General features: G+C 41.7%; 1 long non-coding RNA gene across 1 annotated transcript in view; it reads right to left on the bottom strand.

The window, feature by feature from the left end:
• Nucleotides 1-7,513: 7,513 nt before the first annotated feature.
• Nucleotides 7,514-13,514, bottom strand: part of LOC104865846 — a 10,518-nt gene continuing 4,517 nt past the window's right edge. Inside the window, exons 2-3 of the long non-coding RNA XR_781280.1 lie at nt 9,124-9,336; nt 7,514-7,698 (exon numbers count right to left, since the gene is read on the bottom strand). This is a non-coding gene — a long non-coding RNA (uncharacterized LOC104865846). The remainder of the gene's footprint in view (nt 7,699-9,123; nt 9,337-13,514) is intronic.

Here is a 13,514-nt window from a genome sequence, read left to right as displayed (position 1 = left end):
AACTGAAACCAGGCTTAGACACTCTGGCTCCTGCCCACTTGCCTTTTGAGAAACCAGCCTTCTGTTTGTACAGCATCTGACTTTATTTCCCAAAATAAGTCAGTTAAGTAAAACCTCTCTATTTCTATTGCCAGCAATTTTAAGCATTAAAAGTTTGAAGCTTAAAACAAAATACAGTATTTCTAAGGGTTAAAAACATCTACTATACAACATTCACAGCAAGTGTTGAACTGTAAGCAGATTTCTGGTTAACATAAAGAACTGACTTCTAATGACCTGAGCTCCCGCAAAATGGTTTTCTTGAGGGTGGAAGAGCCCCTCTCTCAGTAGAGATGTTCAAGCACAAGGAAAAGATAAGAAACGGTGTGTTGGGTGGGAACCATCATAGGGTGACTCTGTTTCACACTTGCTCCTCAAAGTTAAAGTTTCTGGACCTGTCCCAAGGAAACCAACTAGACAGGCACGAGGTGGCTCAGACTTCAGTGCTGTACAGCAGCACTATGGGGAGAGCAGAGGGGAATATGGTCTATTTGTTGACCACCCAGCTTCCCTCCTCCTTGAGATTTGCTAGACATGGAACAGACAACACTCAGGAAGCTGGAGCTAGAGCCTGGGGAGAGTGAATTTGACACACCCCAGACAAGCTCAGGTTCCCCTGTGACATGCTTCGGTCACACGTCTTATTTTCATCCATTTGAACATCCACTGTATAAAAGCAGAAGTGTTCTTGGCCCTGTACACCAGCAGGTCTCACTGTCACCACAAGTCTGGGGCCTCCCTCCTTCACCAGAGAAGTGAGTTGTTTGCACTCTTCTTTAATTCGGGTCTCCAGTGAGCTCCCTTTCTCAGACATGCCTTCCTTTCTCCCACTCTAGGACAGTGGCCTCCACTGTCCTCCATCCTCACTTCCAGTAGTCATTCTCCTTGAGTATTTGTCACTACCATTGTGTTCTATACAGTTATCCTTTGGTATCCACAGGTGATTGGTCCCAGGAACACCTGTAGATATAAAAATTCTCAGATACTCAAAGTCCCTTCCACGAAATGGTATAATATTTGCATAAACCTGTGCATGTCTTCCTGGATACTTTTTTTTTTCCAGCCCAGGATTTGGATGAATTTATCATTCCTAAAATGTAGCCATTTAAAAAGTACACCAATGAAATACTGTCATGATGACTTTTGCATAAAAAACTGGCATGCTGTTTTTGAGGTGATCAATGAGCAACATAGGACAAGCCAGAAAATGACATAAAATAAAACAATTTCTTCCACAGGTTATACTTTCTTTTTCAATGACACAGCTTTCACTCGGTAAAACTTTGTCCCCAGAGGAACTTTAAATCTGCTTTGTACCTTTTTTGGCTTGACAGTATTCCTTTTCCATTACTTTTTCAAGTGCCCAGGGTCTCCTAGATGCACCTGAAGCACCTTCACCTGGTTTGAGATCCGGGGCAGGCAGAGATTCTGAGTGCAAAAAATATAAAGTAGGACTAATAGTAAATGATATGTAATTGTTGTGGCATTTATCTGGGATGATGAGTACCAAATCTCCCACCTGAAACTCTCTAATCACTATCTTTTCAGGATGCCTTGAAGATACTGAAGACTTGCTCTGAGACATCAGTCATTGATTTAACCCCTTATTTTCTTCCTCTTTCAACTGCAATACTCTTTCTAAGAGCATTATCCTCTGGTTTTCTTCAGAAAGCACATGGACATTTTCATGGACAGTCATAATGCTTGTGTCCATTGCTGAATCCCCTCTTCCTTCATCTGCTGTCTCCAAGGCTGATCTGTCTCCTTCACCTGGGGATTCAGGTGTACATGCCCCATAAAGTTAGGGGGCTGCAGCTACATCTGGTGAAGGAACAGAAGTGCTGCTATGCAGTTCACTGACTTCTTCATCAAGCTTTTTCTTTTCCTCAAGCAAATGAGCTCTATCTTCCGAAAGTGATTCTATCAAATCGTTATCTTCCTGGATACTTTAAATCTCTCTAAGTTATTTGTTATAGCCACTATAATGGAAGTTATATGTAAATAGATGTTATACTGTGTTTTGGAGGGAATACTGGCAACAAAAAAGTCTGCACATGTTTGGTACAGACACAAATTTATTGCAAAATACATTTAATCTGTGGTTGTTTGAATTCATGTGTGTGGAATACATGGTTATGGTTATTGACTGCATTTATTTGTTTGTTTGTTTTTTTGAGACAGCCTAGGCTGGAGCTTGCAATCTTCTCACCTCAGCCTCCCAAAGTGCTAGGATCACAAGCATACACCACCCAACTCCTCACTGTTTATTAGTTTAATGCCTGATTGTTTAGAATGTAGGTCACAAAAAGTAAGAGATTTTACTGTTATGCCCTCTCTCCCTAAAACACAGAGCAGTATACATCAGACACCCAGGAAATGCATGTGGGATTAAAGAACATACGAGGGCACCGAGTCATGCAGTTATTTTATGCAATAAGCCTAGGCAGAAAGATGGCTCCAGTATGCCTGGACCCAGGAGAGTGGCTGTGTACACAGGGTACATGGAAGGGTGGAGAGATTACCCTGCAGAGGTCATTGGGGGTCAGACCATGATGTGGCTATTGAGATGATGGGTCATCAGTTTTGAGGAGCCTGGGAGGGAGTCGGGAACAGCTCGATCACATGTGATTCCAGTGCAAGGACCCTTCTAGAAAGTAAGGACAGGGTTCTGAGAATATCTCTGTGGAGAATGTTCCATCCCATGAACTGGCAGGGAGTTCACTGAATTCCAGAGTGCAGGAATCTCAGCCTATGAGGAAGGTGAAATTCTTATTTGACACTTTCTTCCACTAATGGCCCATGTCTTAGTCTGTTCATGCTGTTATAAAGATATCTAAGATGGGGTAATTTATAAGTAATGGAAACGTACTCTGCACACATCTGGGGGATGAGAAATCTAAAATAAGGGTGTAGTGGGTTCTGTGTCTGTCAAGGGCTGATCTCTACTCCCAAATTGTGTCTTCTTGCTGCATGCTGCAGAGGTAACAGATGTTATGTCCGCGCATTAGGAAAGAGAGAGGAGGGCAAAAGGGCCTCGCAGTTTCCTCCAGCTCTTTTATTAGGTGCTAATCCCACTGTGAGGGTGGAGTCCTCTTGCCCAATCCCATCCTCAGGGTCCCACCTCTTAATACTGTTGCATGGGGATGAGGTTGCAACACAACTCTTGGCAGAGACACGGTGGTATTGCAGTCCAGAGCAGCAAGTAGAGCATTTCTCAGAAGACCCTGAGCAGTTTCCAAGTTACACTACACAGAATCTGCACTCAAAATACAGAAGTAATGGAGCTGTCTTGGACATTGCTCAGGGTCCACAGTTATGCAGCTAGATTGGCCAAGTCAGGATAATGAACTTGGAAAGGGTGAAAATGAAGCCCCGTTATTACCGTCTTCAGCTCCATCTGTTTGTAAACTGCAGAGAGGAGGGGCAGAAAGACAACTGTGAAAATCTGAAGACTGAGTGAGCAGGACTCTTGTTTGCTGGCTATGTCAGTGTATGCCTGAATCAGTGCTGCCTCCTGATCCTCTGTCTTCTGAAAGCTCAACCTCCCTAAGCTCAGAAGGGGTGAGTCTGTGTGATGGTGAACTTATTGTGTAAATTTGAGTAAGAAACACTCAACCAAATTGGGTCAGCATAGTTCTGAGTGTGGCTGAGCTGATTTACTGAAGAAAGAAGACCCACCCAAGGGTGGCTTCTAACCTGAATGGTTTAAAGGGGAAACGAAGAAGGTGGGCTACCTTCTGTTCCTGTGGAGGAGCTCGAGTCTTTGCCTTCAAGTTGGACATCATGTTGATTCTCCAGAGCAGAGTCTTCAGTCTCAGCACAGATCCTTCACCAGGCCCTTCAACCTCCTGAAGAACTATATCGTGACTCGCACAAGATTCTACAATGACCTCCAGGCCGTCAACTGGATCCTTTGGATCTCCAGCGTGCAGACAGAACTTTCGCACTCTTCCACATCTGACTCTGGGGACACCATTGTAAGCCTGTCTTATACATTCTTATATATTTGTATATCTTGCATTAAACCTGCTTCTTTGGTAAGCATCTTGATGTCCCAGGTAATAAGCAGAAATCCTAAAAGAAGGCCCTGGCACCTGAGCCTCCTTTGCACACTTTCATTGTTCTTCCTCTCTGAGCTCTGCCAAGGTAACCCATTAAGTACACAGTTCCTGTCTGGACTGGAATGTTCTCTGTCCTGACAACACCCTGACCTTGACTTACCTGCTCTTCACCCTGAGCCCCTATTCACCCACACCCACCTCAAACCCGACGCGAGCCAGGGTGGAAGTTCTCAGTCATGTGTCCCAAGGAAGCCCAGAGCTTCCTCTCCTGCCCCTGCTCTGCCCTGCTTGAGACTCTACAGGGTGACACCAGCTTGAGGTTCAAGAACTGGTGCCAGAGAAACTCCAGTTAGTCTCAAAGGAGTGCCAGGAATAGGAGCAGAAGCAAACAGATGGTACCAAAAACATAGCTTCACATCTACCTACACATAGAGCTATTTCCTCATTGGTCTGAGAGGTAGAAAAGCCAAGTGTCAACATGTTGCACATAGAGACCAAGAGATGTGATTCGTTGTCTCCTCACTTCAAAGAAGCCCTTCTTTTTCCTGACCCCATGTGGATTCCAAAGGCCCTGTATTTTCTCTGAGGGGCTGGCAAGCCCTATATCCCCCCTTTTATGCATTTTAGAATGAAGCCCCAACTTTAAAGCCTTGCTCTGCAACTTATGATCTAGTGAGTCAGTTGGATTCTTTGAATTGGTTTCCCAACTGTGAAATGGGAATGAATCATAATTGCCTTACAGGCTGTGCAATAAGACAAAATCCTCTACTTCAAGAAGATCTGTGAGTCATACACATCAAACAGGTGGGTTATCTGCCATCAAGTCAAAGATACTGACAGCCCACCTTCATACAGATGGGGGTAGGTAACAGAGTGATGTGGGCATCTTGCCACATTTTGCATGATAAGGAGAATTGTGAGTCACTTTGTAAGACAGAGCCCGACATGAGACACAAAAATGGACCAAAGGAGGGGAAGACATGCAGGCAGAACTGAAATTAGCCACAGTTACAACCAGAAACATCATAGAGGAAGGACATGGAAGAGGAAAGCTGCTCATCGCATAGCAGGAAGCATACAGCAGAGGAAGAATCCAAGAGGAAGGAGCCAAGGACCAGATAGAATCCTCAAGTTCATACCGCGTGACCCACACCCAGAAGTGTTGCTAATCTTCGAGGCAGCTCAGTTAGACAAGCAAGACTGATCATTATATTCCTTATCTATAAAGTGGGGAAAAACAATAGTGCATAGTTACTATTGGTGCGATGCTTGAACTGGTGAAATCACATGCAGTAATGCACACAGCAAACACTCAGATTTCTTTGCTTTAGCATCAGTACTGAATGTATGGTTTACTTCCTGAACTAACATGGACCTATTAACACTGGTCACGGGGAAAAGGGTTTTGAAGCCAATCTGGGCTGAGAAGAAGAAAATGTCCTGGATGCATTACTGATGCCAGAGTTGCTCCTGGACATGCTACTTGTCAAGAATAACAAAGTCCCATTTTCTCTTGTAGTTGGAAGAGTTGACGTTAAAAGGAGGTAGTGATTCGTGAGTCAAACATAGAATCACAGAGATGGCAATAAGCCTCATACCTGTCTTCCAACTCAGACATCTAAGTGTGCTGTTGCTCCCCACTTCCCAGCCAGCAGGGCCAACTGCATGGCAATTAGATTTTCAACCACAGAGAGGAAGGTTTTCTCTTTGTAGGTGAGAGACAAAGTCAGCTAGAGGCAGTCCCTGAGGAATGGAGCTAGAGAGGTACACATCCTGATGCACCTTCCTTTTTTCCCAAAACCTTCCCATGGTCTCCCTCCCATTGGCCAACCTGAACAGGAAGTTAAAGGGTATGTGAGTAATCCATCAGGTCAGAAAAGGTGGGCAGAGTGGAGAACAGCCACCTGTAGCTAGAGAGGCCAGCAGGAGATACCAGTACCCAAACAAGGAATCAGGAAATTATTGTTAAATTGTCACTGGAGAGTTTTTTTTAAGTCAGTATTATTTTTGCATATTAGTCCTGAGCAATAAAAATAAATAAATCTAATTAAAGATGCAAACAAAAAGCCTACAAACAAAACTATAAAACTATAAAAAATTATTGAAAGAAACTAAGACCCAGATAAATGGAGGGATATGTTATTTTTCTACTTTGAGTCAATATTTTTAAGATTGAATATTGTATTGTCCACAGTTGATCTATAGATTTGATGCTATCTTAATCAGACTTCAAAATTCCTTTATGAAAATGTAACGCTAATTCTCAAATTCATAGGGAAATGCCAAAAGCCAAAAATAGCCAAGACAATCTTTAAAAACTTAGAGAATTTACATTACCCCATATAAATGCTTCTTACAAAGCCACATTAATTAAGACTGCATGGCATTGGTACAAGGGCAGACAAATATACCATGGGCCAGAATATAGTCTAGAAATAAAATTAGCCAAATAAGGACACCTCATTTACAATAAAGGTGACACTGCAGAGTGTTGAATAATGGCAAACTTTTCAATAAGTAGTGCTGTGTCAACTAAATTCATTTGGACAAAATGAATTTTGACCCTTATTTTGTCACCTACATAAAAAATCAATTCCACAAGATTTTTAGATCTAATGGAAGAGCTTAAAAAATAAAATTTCTAATTAACACAAAATGGATCACAGTCCTAAATGTAAAAGGCAAAGTTATAAAATTTCTAGAAGACAAGGAGAAAATCTGCATGACCTTGAGTCTGGTGATTGATTTTTTGATACAACACCAACAAGTATTGTAGAATTGAAAAGTGAACCTTTACATGAAAGACAAATTGATGTCTGAATTAAGTAAAATTAAAAATTATTAGTCTATGAATGATACTATTAAGAGATGAACAAAGAAGGCATATAGTGGGTCAAAACACTTAAAATCACATACTTGATAAAGGAGTTAACTGAATAATTGCAAAGTCTCAAAGCTCAACAATAAACAAGCAAATTTAAAGCAGCCCAAAGATATCAACAGAGACCTGATCCAAGAAGATATCCATATGGTGAGTAAGCAGAGAAGAGGCCCAATGTCAATTATCCTGACAGAAATAAAAGTTAAAGGAGAGGGTGATGTCAACTCATATCTATTACAATGACTAAAAGAAAAAGAAAAAAAAAAACAAGCTCTGGGGAGGACAAGGAGAGACAGGATGTCTCGAGCTTTTCTGTGAGCATGCACAACTGGACGGCCACTTTGGAGAACAGTTTGGCAGTTTCTTACAGAGCTGACCATAGTCTTACCGTGTGCCTCAGTAATTACACTCACAGACATTTGCCCAAGGGAGTAAAAGGCTGTATTCACACAGAAATTTCCACCTGAATGTTTATAAAATTTTATTCATAATGGAAAAAATTGGAAACAGCCCAGGAGACCTCCACGTTGTGAACGAATGAATCAATTGGAAGCTCCACACACTGGAGAGGCGTTTAGCAATCAGGAGGAATGGACCACCCATCTCCTTGACGACATGGAGGCGACTTGAGGGCAGATTGCTGAAAATGAAAGAAGCCAGCTTGATAGAACTGTATGCTGTGTGCTTCCATTTATGTCTTGTTCTGAAAAGACAAAACTTTAAAGACAGAAAACAGATAGGTCGTTGCTATGGAGATGAGGATGGGAGCGAGTTGATGAAGGACAGGGGACTTTTTAGGGCTGTGAAACTATTTTGTGTGACTAAGTAAGTGGCAGCAGATACATGACACTATCTGTTTATCTAAAGCCTAGAGAACTTCACAGCACAAAGAATAGATCTTAATGTATGCTTGTTTTAAAAAATAAGAGGGCAGAAGATCTCAAGACAGAATTCAGATTATGGCAAAAGAATCTAAATATATTACATATGTGTGAAATAACCTTTCTGAAGGAGATGGGGGAAAGGTGCCAATCCAAGTCACTTTAGAAAGGGATAGAAACCATTAGACCAAGGAGAAAAGGAACTGTACACAATCATTGTATTCTAGTTGGTACAGTTATTTCTCCTAATGTTTAGCTTAATGTAACTATTATTTGATAGGCATAAAAATAATGACAAGGGCTGATCAATACATGGTGTGTATGTGTAAATAAAAAATCTATTACAGTAAAAGACATGTTGCCATTAGTCCCGCAGAAGACCTCTTCCCCACCACCACTTTGTTTAAACATGCTTATCCCATCCATCATCCTCATCGTGTTCTGAAGCAGTGTTGGAAATCCTCTGTCATGAGTATCTCTGTGAAGTAGAATCAAAATCTGCTGGCCCTGAGTGCCATCCAACAGAAAGGCAGACTTGTAAAAACATCACCACGTGTCCTCATTAGCCCTGATACCATGCGACTGCTGGATCCTCACTTAAAGTCAGAATCAACTCAGGACATCAAGACAGTCACAACAGTACAACTAAAGACCCTCCCAAAAGAGCACTTCCAGAGCTACTTCAGAAAGAGACAAGAACAATGTGTGTTGAAGGTAGGTATTTTGAGAGGGGTTAATGGCAATACAATTTTTTCCATGTTAAATTTTAAACATTCACCATATTTTGTGATCATACCTCTTCTAGATATGTGGATGTGTACAGCTTTACTGCACACACACATAGATTCCTTAGCTCTGAAAAGGCCTAGACGCAGTGACACCCCAGTAGCAAGGAGCATATCTAGCACCCAGATCTTGGTTTCTAATACGATTTTCTGATAAAAGGCACCAAGGCTCCTAGGAAAAATGGCTGCTTTGTGGGCAGGGCCATGGAATGTGCCGAGTGAGCCTGAAACGTCTTGTATGCCAGAAAGGAAAGAAATACTTACTAGAAGGAAAGACCCATGTCAAAGGACACAAATGCCAATAAGAAGAGACATATGACAAGCCTCAAACAATTTGAGCAGCAAAATAAATAACTCTGCATATAAAGCAAATGCCTATGCATGCATACTGATGTTAATAAATGGTTGAGTAAATAAATGAAAGAGAAGAGACAAATCCCCCCATTGAAAGAAGTTTGAAAAAAATGTATATATACCTGCTCTGCCTTCGCCATCACCGAGTTGAGGCATAACTTCCCGTACCTTAAGACTTCAGTATGAAAAGAAGGAGAAGAGCAATATTGCTTTAGTGGACTGAGCCAAGCTGACAGCATCAGTGATAAATTATGTCCATAGCAGGATCCTTCACCCCGTGTTGGAAAAGATACTTCACTTTTGTGGTCTTCCTTCTCAAAACCCCAAACCTTGTTCTAAACAGGGAAAGACATCAGATGAATCAAAATTTAAAGAAGGTCTACAAAACATTTGACTCACAATCTTCAGAATCGTGAGGCACCAAAGCCAGGGAAATCTGAGAAACTGTCCTGTCTCAGAAGCATCGAGGCACTATGACGACTAACTGCAATACGGTGTCCTGGATGGGACACTGGAATAAAAAAAGGATATTGGGGGAAAGAGCCAAGAAAAAACCCCAAAATATGAACATCAGCTAATAATAATGCTTCCTTTGGCACTGGCTCGTAAGTTGTTACACCTGTGCCATGCTAACGTGTGACATTCACCGTGGTGATATCCAAGGGGAGACTGCACGGGAAATCTCTGTGTCATCTTTGAACTTATCTGCAGCTATTTCCACCCATGAACCTAGTTAGTTAAAAAGTAAAGTTTTTAGAAGAGAAAGCATGTATGACTTTGAAATAGACACATTTTCTTAAACAATACATACACAAAAACAAATCCTTCTTCCTACAAGAAAAGATTGGAACTACACTAAAATTAGGGACTTCTATTCATCAACTGACATCCTTAAATGAATAAAATAGGAAGCCACAGGGTGGTAGAAAGATGTTTTAAACAAATATTATTCATAAAGAACTTTCTTATATCCAGAATGTTTAACACACACACACACACACACACACACACACACACACTTGTAAATTCAATGAAAGTCAGACAACACAACTAAAAAATAAAAACAAGAACACTAAATCTACACAATCAGCAAACATTAAAGTGTGTTCAATATAAGGAAACATTATTTAAATCGACTAGAATGACTAAAAATTTAAAAGCTTGAAAGTACCAAGAATGCATTGCATTGAAATTGAATAATCCACTAGTGGGAATATAAACTGAAACAACCATTTTTGAGAAACTCCTAGGCAGTATCTAGTAGAGCCAGACCTAAACACATATACCCAAATAAAAATAAAAATAAAAATATTTTGTAGATTGCCTTTCCAAAAGCTGCCTGAGAATTAAGCCCATGCCCATGACCTTGGGCAAGCTTGACTCCAGTTGACTCCAATTCCAAACCCCTATTCCTTTGCCACCAGGCAGGACAGATTCTGAGGTGATTACATTCCCTCAAGATCAAGCCATGGCTTGGCTTTACAGAACGCACATTTGTCTCTAGAACTTTCCCCATCCTGCTCCCTTCACATCTTTATTGGTTTCTTCTAAGAGCATCCTCTCCTGAGTCATTTGTATCAGAACTCCTGACTCAGTCCTTGTGTCTGGGAAACATGACCTATAGTGGGAGCCTCCCCATAGTGGGAGCCTCCCAGCTGTTTGTCACTGGAGACAGACCAATAAAGCCTCTGTCTGTACAACGGGAGGCAAGACAGCCATGAGAATGAGTAAACCATTGCTGCACACAGCCCAAAGCTCAGGCTCATGCTACTTAGGAAAGAAACTGGGCATGATCCATGGATATCATGTGATTACCTAGTGAAAATCTCAAAAACTAGCATAGCTCACCTACAGCATCAGAGGAGGGGCCTGCACTCACCTCTGCATAGTAGGAGGAGCTTATGGGCTTCCAAAAACACTCTATATCTGAATTTGGAAACAGATGAGTTGTGTGGACATTGAATTTGGATAAAATTCCACCAGCCCAAGCTCAATACAGAGAAATAAATTTTAGAAATATTTTAGAAAAGTACTGTTACTGGGTGTTCCACAGTGAACCCCTAATGATTTATCCCCTACTTACCATGGCACCCAGCTTATGCTGTGCAGGGCAGGGCCCCCAACATTACTGGTTCAGAGAAATTTTCTTGTCCTTTGATATTCCAAGATCTACCTCAGTAGATAAGTCCAGCTTTCCAAATCACCTAACCCAAATTAAAGATTAAATAAACCTTACACACTGGGGGGAATTTGTCCTGCTAAGAAAAGTTCTAGAATAACAGTGGCTCTGTAAAGTAAATAGCGAGACAACCAAAAGGACAATGAAAAAACATTCTGAACCCTGTGGAAAAAAATAGTCTCATTATCCAAACCTATAAAATCTCATTTCACTTTGAAGGGAAAATGTCAGGTGCCTACTAGAGAACATGAGCAGGAGAGTGGGTGACATTCTTCCATTCCTTTAAATCACTGCAATTCTATTTGAATATTATAATTAATATTAGTGTCCCTGCCACTGTGCCTAGTGTAATATTCCTCAGCTGAAAGAGCACAGCCTTTAGACTCAGGCAGAGGGAATTTACTCCTGACTCTTGTTTTCCAGCTCTGAGCCCATGGGCACCTCACCCCAGCTCTTGACAAGACTCTGTCTTCCCAGAACAATGGCACTCTTCTAGCACCCTACCTGCACACCGGAAGGACAAATGGTTTCCCTAGAGGAAAGCCACAGGTATTTTGGTGAGCACAGGCAGTAATTAGAGACTGGAGCAAAAATGTACTCTAGAAGACTCACGCCTTCACAGGTGGGTTTCTGGATCGTGCAGGAGCTGACCTCATTCGGTGAATCAGTCCTCTGATGAGTGCATAGCCGAATGAGCAAATGAGCTGTTAGGAGATGGGACCTAGCGGGGGGAAGCCCCCGCCCACCTCTCTCCTTCCTGATGGAGATAAACAGCTTGTCTCCAGCATGTCCTTCAGCCATGATATTTATACCTGGAGCCAGCCAATCCCAAGCTGAAACCTCTGAAACTGAGCCAACACGAGTCTCTCCCTCCTGTTCTTACTCTTCCTTCTTCTCCAATTCCTCCACTTTTTAAATTTTGGTGTACTGGGTATTGAACCCAGAGCCTTTGCAATGAACTACCAGCACCTTTTTGTATTTTTTTATTTTGAGACATGGTCTTACTAAATTACAAAATTGCTCAGGCTAGGCTTGAACTTGTGACCTTCCTGCCTCAGCCTCCCAGAGTGCTGGGATCCCCAGTGTGTGCCTCCACATCTGGTACTTTTTCTTCTTCAAGTTGTGGGTGTCAGGTATTTTCTCATTGCAATAAGAAAACTAACACAGCAGTTCCTTCTCATTTCTTTCAGGCAGCTGTGATCAACAGCAACACAAACAAAACCCTAACCCCACACTCAAAAGTTCTCATTTATGTGTTCATGCACTAATTCAACAAATACATGTTGATTCTTTTTTTCAATGAATGCCAGACACTTTTCTAGGCTTGAGTGTATTTGAATACACTTGATAAGTCACTTGCCGGGAAGCTTCATTGTCCTAGAAGGTGAAGGGGCAGATACACAAATAGAAAACATGGCAGGTGATGATTAGTTCACACAGGAGAAAGAAAGTAGGTGCAGAGCACAGAAAGACATGGAGGGGTGGGTGAAGCTCTCAGGGGAGGTGGTAGAGCACAGAGCCAGGCAAAGGGAGGGAGCAGGTGTAAGAGGGTGGAGGAAGGAGTTCTGTCCCAGGGAAGTCACAGTAAGAAACATCAGAGTGCTCAGGGAGCCCCCTAAGAGTTTGGTTAGTATGTCGACAGCAGGAGCTGAAATGGTTCCTGGCCCACTGGGAGTGACAGACAGACAGCAAGCTGTTGAGGATCCTGAGGTGCTGTTAAACTGCTTGTGTTTTACCATAGGAGGTCTTAATTTGCGGAGTGGTATGATCTCATTCATTTTCAAACATCCCACTACATGAGATTATAATCAAATAAGAATGGGAACCAGAGGCTCCATTAGGATTCCATTATAGGCAGAAAATGATATTGACTTAAATTGCAGAAAACTAAAATTGACTCAGCTGTACTTCTGGGTGTCTTCCTGAAAGAGCTGAAGTCACCATACCACAGTGATAGAGGCATACCTATGTATTTAGCAACATAACTTACAACAACTAAATTATGGAACAAGCCCATATGCCAACCAACAGATGAACGGATAAAGAAAACATGGTATAAATACATAATGGAGTATTACTCAGCCACAAAGAAGGACAAACTTGTGTTGCTTGTAAGATAATGGATGGATATTGAGACAACACTACAGGAAATAAAGCAGATATTCAAAATGCAATATCACGTGGCTTTTATAATACAGCAGACTCAAAACACAAATAATTCAGGGAGCAAAATAAAAGAGATGGTATGAAACATGGGTGCAGAGTCCATAGAGATGGGAAGTGGATCTAGGGAAAGAGAGAGAGAGGGCAGGGTGTAAAACGAATCAGGATATA

This window comes from Fukomys damarensis, unplaced genomic scaffold (assembly GCF_012274545.1).
Source record: "Fukomys damarensis isolate Sample0158 unplaced genomic scaffold, DMR_v1.0_HiC HiC_scaffold_5, whole genome shotgun sequence".
Lineage (NCBI taxonomy): Eukaryota > Metazoa > Chordata > Mammalia > Rodentia > Bathyergidae > Fukomys > Fukomys damarensis.
Note: the sequence above shows the minus strand (reverse complement) of the source record. Positions and strands in the feature narration are given on the sequence as shown.